Here is a 10,420-nt window from a genome sequence, read left to right as displayed (position 1 = left end):
TAAAATAGACCAACTATTTATCGCAGCCAGATCATATTCCAAAATGTCACATTGGTTGAGGTCTCTCGACTTGGAACAATGCCACCACTTGTATAATGTCTGCTATTTGTGTTCAAACAAAGTTTCCAAACTAAATGTTCATAGATTTTTTTCTTTTTTTTTTTCATTTGCTTAGAGGAAGGGAAGTAGGCGTCATTGTACGATTCTCAGTGCGTACCTGTACACATAACCTATATCTGATGGTATGTTGGGGGCCCAAGCAAGGTAAATCTCATCAACAAAGCCGCGAAGGCATAACGACGTTAGAAGGATGCAGAACTAGTGCCATTCGGTCGTAGCGCGAACGGGCGAAATGAAAATGGGTCCAGTTGCGAAAAATACAATTTGGATCTTATGAGAAGGTTCAAACAAGGCGGACTAAATGAGAATGGGACGAAATGCGGACGGTCAAAACGCGAATGGGACGTTTTCAGATAACGGGCAAAATGAGAATGCGCCCAGTTGCGAAAAAAAACAAAAAACGATTCGGATCTTATGAGAAGGTTCGAACGAGAAAGACCAAATGAGAATGGGACGAAATGTGCAAGGTTCAAATGCGAATGGGACGTGTTGAGATACTCCCCTCGCTCCCAGCCTTCTCTTGCTCTACGTTTTTTCTGAATTCCGTTGCAAAGCGCTTTTCACCCTGTTCGTCGCGTGACACCACACGGCGCGAAGATGACGTGGCACGCGCACACACTAGTGATGCAAAACTATCGATAAATTGACTATCTATAGACCATTCCATTTAGCGCTCTCTGGGTTGCACCATTTTCTTCGACTGCAGCGCCCTCTCCACACATCCGGGAAGTTCAGCAGGTTCGGCGGGGTAAAACGAGAGAGGGCACGCGACCGACTCCGATAGCAGACGACAAACCGGGAGGTTGCCGTTCTCCATCTTTGGACTGTATCGGCGGGCAGTACGGAACATCGAACTCTCGCTCGTGGCTGCCGTTGTGAAGTGGTTCGAGTTCTTAGAATAGTTGCGGCTACGCCAAAATCAGCCAATATCTCTCTGTTGTTCTATTTTGCTAAATGATCAACTAGCATATCTTTTTTCCGTTACTTAAATAGCAGTTGAGTCAGCAGGCAGTACTACCCTCAACTACTGCTTGTATTGCGGCAGGAGAGCACGTTTTATTTATTATTTCAGGTTTCCACTCATGGTCGCTAAAGGCCTACAGCAGTACGAACTTTGTATAGTAAAAAGGTACAGCAAGCGGATTTACTTTTCGCCAAAGAGACCGGCCAATCTGACAGTTTTCTCTATTTTTTTTTTTATTTGCACGCAGGTAACAGCGCAATTGAACCCTGTGAGTCTTTTTTCTCTAGCATAGTAATACGCGACAACTGGCATACCAAAATCTGCGCATCTGCGCTTGAAAGTTCCAAAATGACGCGATTTTAAACTGAGTTTGCACGCCAGCCGGACGCTAGCTACAGCCCACTCGGCGGAGCGGACGACATGCGGGGTGAGAGGGGGAGTGCATTTTTTTCTCTTTTTACCCTCTCTGCCACGACAGTGCCGCAGAACTATCGATAGTTTTTTTACTATCGATGCTCAGATTTCTGGCGACAATCGATAGTACTATCGATAGTTTTGCACCACTAGAGCGAACACAGCTGCCGCACCGCCGCCTTGCCTCCCTTCCTCGTCTCTTCACCCAGACTCCCGTCTTCGTCATCACTGAAGGCTGAACCAAAGTCGGTGTCCCATTCGAAAAAATAAAGCGAGAAAAAGAGAAGAGGACGCGACGCAAACCACTAGTGTCGCTAAACTATCGATAGTAAACCGTCGACGGTACTATTGATAGGTTTACGATAGTCGACTATCAATAGTTTTCCGATAGTCAAATAACGATAATTTTCCGGAGGTTGACTATCAATAGTTTCCCGATAGTCGATTAACGATAATTTTTGATAGTCGACAATTGGTAGTATCCGTAGGTTTTCGATAGTCGACTATCGATAGTACTATCGATAGGTTTTTTTTTTTTACTATTGATAGTCAAATTTCTGGTGACTATCGACAGTTGTGCACTACTAGCACACAGACACCGTCGAAGCGGGCTCTAATTTGCAACTGATGTTACCAACATTTTGATAAAATGAGTTGGAGAGCGTACACGTCTTAAGCTTTACTGCGGCGGCGTAAACAGGTTAAGCCGAGGAATATCTTGACAAAAATCTTGAATACAGTAGTTAAATGTTAGCGCCCGTTTGTGTTTTTGTCTTTTCTGCGTCCGTCTTTTTTGCGCTGTTTAATACCTGTGTAATTTAACACAATGATTGCGCAAGATATTATTGCTTTCTGAGGTGTTATGGTGGTCTTGTAACCAATATTACGTTTTATGGATGAAATTGCTGTGACTGCAAGGACTTCCACGTTCACCCTGGAAAGTTTGTTGGTTTTCTTTTTCACAGAAAGGGAGCTACGTCTTGAAATTTTGCCAAAAGAAATGCAACACCAAACTGCACATTGGTGAAAGTTGAAGCTTTCTGTGTACAGGCTCCGATTTTTTTCCCCCGTTTTAATGCTAGGTTTAATTGCGGACTTCCTATGCCTGAAACACTCCTGGCTTTTTTTTTTTTTTTTACCTAACCTCTGACGAACTTTTTTTTTTCTGTCCCACAGGGGCAATCGGAATCAACGTAGCCAATAGGCCATTGCTCGTCGCACCCTTCAGGACCCCCCCCCCCCCCCCCCCCCCTCCACACACAAAACACGGACGACGCCGACCGCGGGCAATGACTCGCTGTTCCCGAAGCATCGCATTCCACAGCATCTGAAGGGGTCGACAATAAAGTTAGCTCTTGGTTCGCTGGTTTACAGAGTGGACAAAATATTATCGTATGCATAAATTAATTTTATTTTGAGAAAAGATAAAGATTTTAACATCAGCAAGAATGATCAAATAGTTTTCTTCCACTAGTTACATTGACAAATAAACTTCTAAATATTTATGACTATTTTGCAATATTGAAGTAGCCTTTCCTAACCCTGGAAACGAGGTTTTGAGTAATTTATTTTAGCGTGCAAGAAACAACCATGTGCAGTGTTTTGCAGCGTGAATAAAAATACCCGACACTTCGCTTCCTTGGCACCTTGGCGTACCAAAGAAGACTGCCTTGACCTCTACGCCAACAAGTTCTTAAATGTACTTCGGAACTGCTTCGTCAAGCAAGCAAACGAAAAACCTGTCATAGTCACTGGGAGAAGATACGCGAAAGCAAAAAAAAGGGAAACACACTGCAAGCACGTAGCAGATTTCAGCGTGCGACATTTATTTACCGCGTAGTGTGAACGGGGCTCGTAAAGCGCGACGACGTCGCGGAGCCTTCACCAGTGATGCGATTGGCCTAAGCCATTTTGGAGCACCTTTCGGAGCAAGCAAAACAGTGTTTTGGAGCAGCAAATAGGGCCCAAAACAGTGCTCTGGAGCAGCAAAAGTGGCTTTTAAAGTAGATATTCTTTAAAAAAAAATGTTCGTTTTAAGTGCTGTACAAACGAAGGGCACTTTGTGTTGTGTTGCGTTCTGATGTGACGGAACTCGCTGCTTGTATTTTGACTGCTGAGACATCCCACAAGTGTGCAGTGCTGTGGACATTGACGAGAAATTCCGAAAAACCGCTCGCCACCGTTTCACTGGTTCTCGACATGCGAGATTTTAGTCAGAAGTGAGCAAACGTAAAACAATAGATTACACGACAGAGGCACCAGCCGGGACGGCTGGTGCCTCTGTCGTGTAATCCGCGTGCACGTGACCGCAACTTCGGCAGGCTTGCAGTTGCGCGTGCTTCGTCACGCGAGCGGAGACAACGGCTATTCGACTGAAACCAAAACCATGCCACTCCGCTCCGTTGCAAACTGATTCCCAAAATCGTATGCAAAATGTAACTGACGAGCATGAAACAAAATCAAATAAAAACAGTCCAGCAGTGCGTGCTTGCCAGGGCGGCAAACAAGGTACAAGCTAAACACACACACGCACAAAAAAAAAAAAAAAGAACCTGAGCGCACCGATGAAAGACATCGCGAGCCAGAGTCAAAAAGTTTTTGGAGCGTTTTGTGCAACTGAACTCGAGACAAACAAGCGCGCTGTGCGGATTCAGCATGAAGACATTCCCTTCCTTGCTTTACCTCACTTCTCTTACGTACCGCGGTCCATCTCGAAAGAAAGCCCACCCAGAGAAACCTAGGTAATCAATACTTCAAGACAGCAGTTATCGAGTTAAAGGAGCTGTGCAACAATTTCAGGGCTTTGCTTAAATTATTGTGGAAGTTGATGACTGACACTTCGGAAGTGAACTACAGAAAACAGATTTTGCCTGGATACCTTAGTTTTTATTAAAAAAAATGAAGAAGATCCAGGTTTTTGCCGCCTCTCAACTCGTACGTCGTCTCCCGGGTCACGTGCGCAGTGACGTTGAGGGGGTAGGTGAGGGGTTCCGGAAAAGTTCTCTCTTTAGAGCCATCAGTGAGCAGCAAGAACTCCTCCGCTCGCGACCGCGTGGCGACGTGCTGGCGGGCGCAGCGCGAACTATGTGGTGAAAGGAGGAAAGTCTCAACCGGGTACGGCCATACCAACACCACCTAGGCCATACCCGTCCGGCTCTCTCAAGGAGGTTGGGCTCTCTCCCCCTCCCCCTCCGGCTTCTGTTCACGGTAGCAGATGGAGCTGATAGTTTTGTGGACCTAGGATAGATGGCGCCACTAAAACTCCGTATAATGAGTTTTGTCGATGATACCAGGTTTTCGACGCATATATGTATATGTTGGAACGACAAGATTTATAGAAAAGTTACCTTTTATCGAGCAGGTATTCGCACAACTTGCTATCTTTCTACAAAATTCCCCAGTGACGTCCCGCCGCGTGTTTCTCATGGCCGCCGCTCGCGGCTCAGGGTTGCCAGGTTGGCCCATTAATAGCCAAATTGGGCTACTTTGTCATGCATTTGGCGTCGAAATTTGGCGGTTGGCTATGGGGCTATTTCAAATCCTAGCGTGGCACATCTTTTTTTTTTTTTTTGATTTGTTTAAAATAGATGTAGAAAAAACACTTCAAGGAACCATGAAATGACCTTTTTACTTTTTCCAGATAACTTTTACATTAAACCGTCAACGTTCACTGAATGCTGAACAGGCATCAGTTTTCGTCTCGGTTTATTAACTTCTACACAAAAAATTAATCAAATATCGACTTTTTCTTTCTCTCCAACTAACCGCAAAACAAGCCGTGACGTACGCTGTTTCCGGAACCGGAAGTTTTCTCGGCAGTAGGAGAATGGGAGCGTTAGCGGCGACGAGTTGGGGTGCGCCGGTAGGTTTTACTGCACTGATGTCACCGACGTATTTTCTGACTCGGCGCCTCTCATCGCCGCATCGCAGCTGAGCGAAATTCAATGAGATATGTTGCGCTACAGCGACAGCATGGGACTAGTCCTATACGCCGGTATGCCTGTTGGGAAGTGCAGCGAGTCTTCCGGTGAAGACTCCAGAAGTCAACCCAACTGTCACTGTTGGTAAAAGGCGGCCCGTGTCAGTCATTTGCAAAGCGACGTCGATGGAAACAAATTGCCGCGGCGTTTTTCGCGGCCTCGGAGATGCAGGAGCGAGCCGACGTTAAAAAAAGATACGTTTGAACTACGAGTGTCAGCAAGAGCCGCGTAAATACCTGTTCACACTCGAAGCGGACGCGCGCGTTTGATGAAAGTGCTGTATTCGCGCTGTTGGTAAGCGCTTCGGGACCGATCTTTTACGATTGCAACGCGATTACTGACGCGACACTCGGCAAAGAAAGGTTGGACCGGCATTGCACGTATACCTCCCACGAACTGTTATAGCTGGACAGTGACGTGCAGTCTGTCAGAATAAAAATGGCATACCAAAAATGGCATACCAAGTGTACATACCGCGTGTTACGAAGGTAATCCATACGGCGTTTATTTCAGCTCTATATCACACAAAACAAGGAGAGAATCGACGAGGGTCCCTTTTCGACGAGTGTTCGTCAACACTGCCTCGGAAAACAAGGGGAAGAGATTGACCTCACCTCTTAACCTAAAACTGAGGTCAGCGATCAAACTATAATACGGGAAGGGTCCACAAGGGTAGCGCGGGCATATTCCATTCAGCACGCCAGCCGGTCGTAGGCAGATGGTCTTGCAACGAAGCAACGCTGCGTCGAGTCGGAGTGCCTGCTAGGAGCAGTTCGCTTCGTCGGAGTTGGTGGATTCGTCGCTGTTGTCGCTTTTCTCGGGTGTTTGTGGATCCAGCGTTCTTGTTCGTCGTGGTCTGTTTTAAGTACTTTTTTTCTTGCTGCTTGAAGTCGGCACGCGCGAGAAGAACACATAGATAAATAAACGTTCAGTCAGAGTTTTAAGGAAGGAAATCAAAGGAAATAACCGTTTTTCGGTCGTCGCGACCCAAGTAACTGAAGTCGGCCCTGCCTTACTGCGCACGCGCAGTAGTTGCTTCGTTTACCACACAATAGCTGGCGCTTGGCTCTCAGCATTATCAAATTTGGCAATTTTCGCAACACATCTCTAATTATGCTACAAAATGTGGATCTGAATATTATTTAACAAAACGTTTAGGAAACATTCGCCGGCTATTTATTGTTTACGATCGCGGTGCTGGTGAGGTAGGCTCTTACCCATAGAGTTATTATAATGTACGCTAGAGGTTCAAGTGTCGCTAGTGTGCTGACGCAAATTAAAGCAGACAGCAGATAGTCGAAAATTGACTTCCGGTAATGCATTTCTATGGGAAAAAGTGAGTGTATTTTCTCCCTGCGCTCGATCATAAGAGCAAATATCCCAAATAATTCGTACGTACTAGGTAGTTTGGAACATTTCTCAGTCAGGCCGAGGAAAGAATTGGTCAGTTGCGGCGTTTTTCTTTCGAATTCATCGCATTAAAAACGGTGCTAAAACGGCTTCGTACGTGTATTTATGTGCACTGTCGGACACTGTTAGCGCGAACGCGGCGTCGGCGATTTCCAGCATGGGGGATATACATGCCAAACGAACGGAGGACATCTGGAAAATCAAGAGCGGCGGCAAGAACTGCGCAGTAACACTGGATCAGTAACTCGCAGTGCATGTACGATCAAAATAAATTGAAAGTCACGTAATCTATTCCAATTTTAAATAAGTAAGTACCGCTTTATACTTTCTGCCCTGAGCGAAGCTGCTTGTTCTACGTTCAAAATATCACCCACGCGCTCGATATCAATGAGAACAAGTGCGCGATAAAAGCTGCCCGGCAGAGAAAACAATACGAAGAGACACCTTTCATAGCCCACGGACTTTATTATCTACGTTTTGAAGGTTTTTATCCGCTCATGCACGATGGGATCATTTTTATATAGTGACAGGACTGGCATATTATCAATATACAATCGTCACCGGAATGCTGGCGAGCCTTGAACCCACTCTATATTCGTTTCGATTGTAATTTTGCTTTGAATCGTGGCTTGTTTTTACACACCTGCTGCGGAACACACGTTTGGGACTGAAATGTAGCGAAGTTAAACATCGTTCATTGATGAAAAAAATTGCGCCAACTAAAAGATTTTCACTTTCATAGTGTTAATCAAGGTACATACTATTCGGTACGACCCAAATAACCAAAGTGTTCCGTGTTATTTTCCGGCGAAGAGGAAAAATGCATGCGCGTCTTCCCATAGGAATGCACAGGAGCACCGCAAAAGTAGACTGGTTGCTGTCTGCTTCAATTTGCCTCCCGGAAGTCGCATAGACACTAGCGCCAGTTGAACCTCTAGCGTACATTATAGTAACTCTATGCTCTTACCCGATAGGCGGCGTGGATTCGGCTGACGTGCTCCGTTTCCGCGGATGCATCGTAGTGAAAAGGCGAAGGAAAGAAGGCACAAAAAAGTCCAGTTTTCATTTTAAAAGTTCTATAGCAAATAATTTTTTTTGGCTTCATATTTTTGTGTTTCTTTTCACACCTTTTACGACGTGCGGTGGATGAAATTCTATTTTAAAATCATTTCATGGTCTCTTTCAGCATGGACACCAAGGACGTTTAAACAGACAGGACCCGGCATGACGTCAGCCTGAGTGAAGCCGGAAGAGGCGTTTAATCCCAGACTGCCTTGCGAACCCCGTTCCGAGGCCGTGCGGTAGCGCACCGGCGGTTCGTCTGCTTTCTAAATCTGCTCCGGCGTGTGCTTCACGAGGCTAGCTTTCGATGCGGTCGGCGTCCGCCGTGAGCGTCCACGATGCAAATGCTTTGCAGCGTGAGTGTTTATACTTAGTTCCACATTATGTGCGAGCGAAGTCAGAACTGGAAGCGCGAGCCCGTTGTTCTGTGCGTTCCTGACTTGCATGCGCGCTCGTGCAATCTGCTGCTGCTGTTTATTAAAAAATGCGTTGCGCACCGCCAAGTCCTTCACGGTGCGTCGTCTAGAGCGTCTCAATTCTAATCACTTACTCTCTGCTGGGCAACCAGGCGTTCGTTTATAATAATCTCATCTAATTCCGACCATACCGGTTTAAAAGTCTCCCGTTAAGCGCTGTTTCAAATAACAGTGGGTGCCGCCATTACTTTCGGTGCACACAGTCGCGTTGCCACGGAAATGTCATCGCAACGCGGTTGTTTGCACCGAAATTAATGGCGGCGCCCACTCACTAGGCTTCCCATTGGTCAAGAAATGTTCGTTGCGGCTCGTGGCCACGCCTACTTCCGTTACACTTTGCTCCATGCATTGGGGATAGGGACGCCACCTCCTGCCCATTATAACCTCCTTGATGGACACAAAGCGACAGTCCACCCTTTCTGGATTCCCGCTTTAAGGGATTTTCTGCGTGAAGATTCGTGGGCGTGATGCCAGAACCTGTTAGCTCAAGTGAGCTACCGTGACCTAGATTCAGCTCTGACAACATCGCTTTTGTAGTAATTGTGGTTTATTTTATGCTCCCAAGTTCTTTCTGCCTCCTACTGCCGTCTCCTATTTCCTTGAGTTTCCCACCATACTCCAACAGGAAGCACCTCATCCGAGGAAAAATGATACTAAAGGCAACTCAAGACATCCTGCAGAATTTGATGTAGCTCGTAAACGCGTGCTGCACTGGATATAACAAAGGAGGCTTTTCCGCGAAACATGGAAGTTTCTTAAAGTACAAATAAGCCATAACAAAAGACAACAGATTTGGGACAGTGAATATTCAGAACAAGGCCAAGATCAAAGTGCAGGAGCAGCCCCGTTTCTGCGGTTATCCGAGCTCGCCATCGCGCTCCCGACACTGCCCATGTCGAAAGCCTCTGTGGAAAGAGTATTCAGTCACGTGTCCCTTACCAAGTCAGGCCTAAGGAAGAACATGCATCTTCCAACTCTTGAAAACGTCCTCTATGTAAAGTTTGCTTTTCTTGGGAAGAACGAGCTCTGTAAGGACATCAACCCTACTGAAGAAGTTTTTACCCGTTTTAACACGGAACCATGTACGAGGCGAGTAAGCCGGGCACGAGCAGGTGCTCCATAACTATGTGACTGCAAAAAAGCGCGTTTTTGTGTTTGAAATAAAATGTTCGATACATTGTAATATGTCATAGATCTTGCAAGCTGCTCCTACACCCTGATATGCAGACGCAGTGCTTTCGAATTCAGCTCGCACATTCGAGCGCACAATTTTTTGGGCTCAACAGAATATGGCTACTTTTGGGCTACGTAAATCTTTTGCATTTGGCTACTTTTGGGCTACACCGTCTGGCTTTTGGCGGTTTGAGCTAGAAACTACCTGCCAACCCTGTCGCGGCTGCAGGATTTGGAAGAACCACCACACATACCGGGTAATCATTGGATGGGATGCAACCGGGCCAACGGGAAACGCAAGGGAGGCGGATTAGGGATTTTAGTGAAGGGTCAGGAATAAGAAAGGGAACGAGAGGGCTGCAGGGAACACATGTGGATCAAAGGCAATATTGGAGGTTTAGACACAATCCTGGGTTTGTGTATCTAAAAACAGGGAGTGATGCAGGGGAGGAAAACGGGAGACGTTAGGGAAATCGGCACTAACAAGGAAATAATTATCCTGGGGGACATGAATGCACATTTGGAAGACTTTGATGGACATACGGATATAACAGGGGGAATGTTAGAGGAGCTCTGTGAAGCTCTTGATGCTGGTATTGGTTAACGCCCAGGTAAAATGTGATGGAAAAATAACATGGGAGAGAAAGAACTCACACTCGACTATTGACTACTGTTTAATGCCACGGAAGATATACAACAGACTTGGAGGTATGGAAATAGATGAGGAAAGCACAAAAAGTCTGGGGAGCGACCATAAGAGAATCAAGATCAGATTTGGCACAGTAAAATCAGAAACGCAATATCAAAAACAAGAGGGTAGA

Source organism: Ixodes scapularis, unplaced genomic scaffold, assembly GCF_016920785.2.
Source record: "Ixodes scapularis isolate PalLabHiFi unplaced genomic scaffold, ASM1692078v2 PGA_scaffold2__306_contigs__length_199485367, whole genome shotgun sequence".
Taxonomy (NCBI): domain Eukaryota; kingdom Metazoa; phylum Arthropoda; class Arachnida; order Ixodida; family Ixodidae; genus Ixodes; species Ixodes scapularis.
This window is presented reverse-complemented; position numbering follows the sequence as displayed.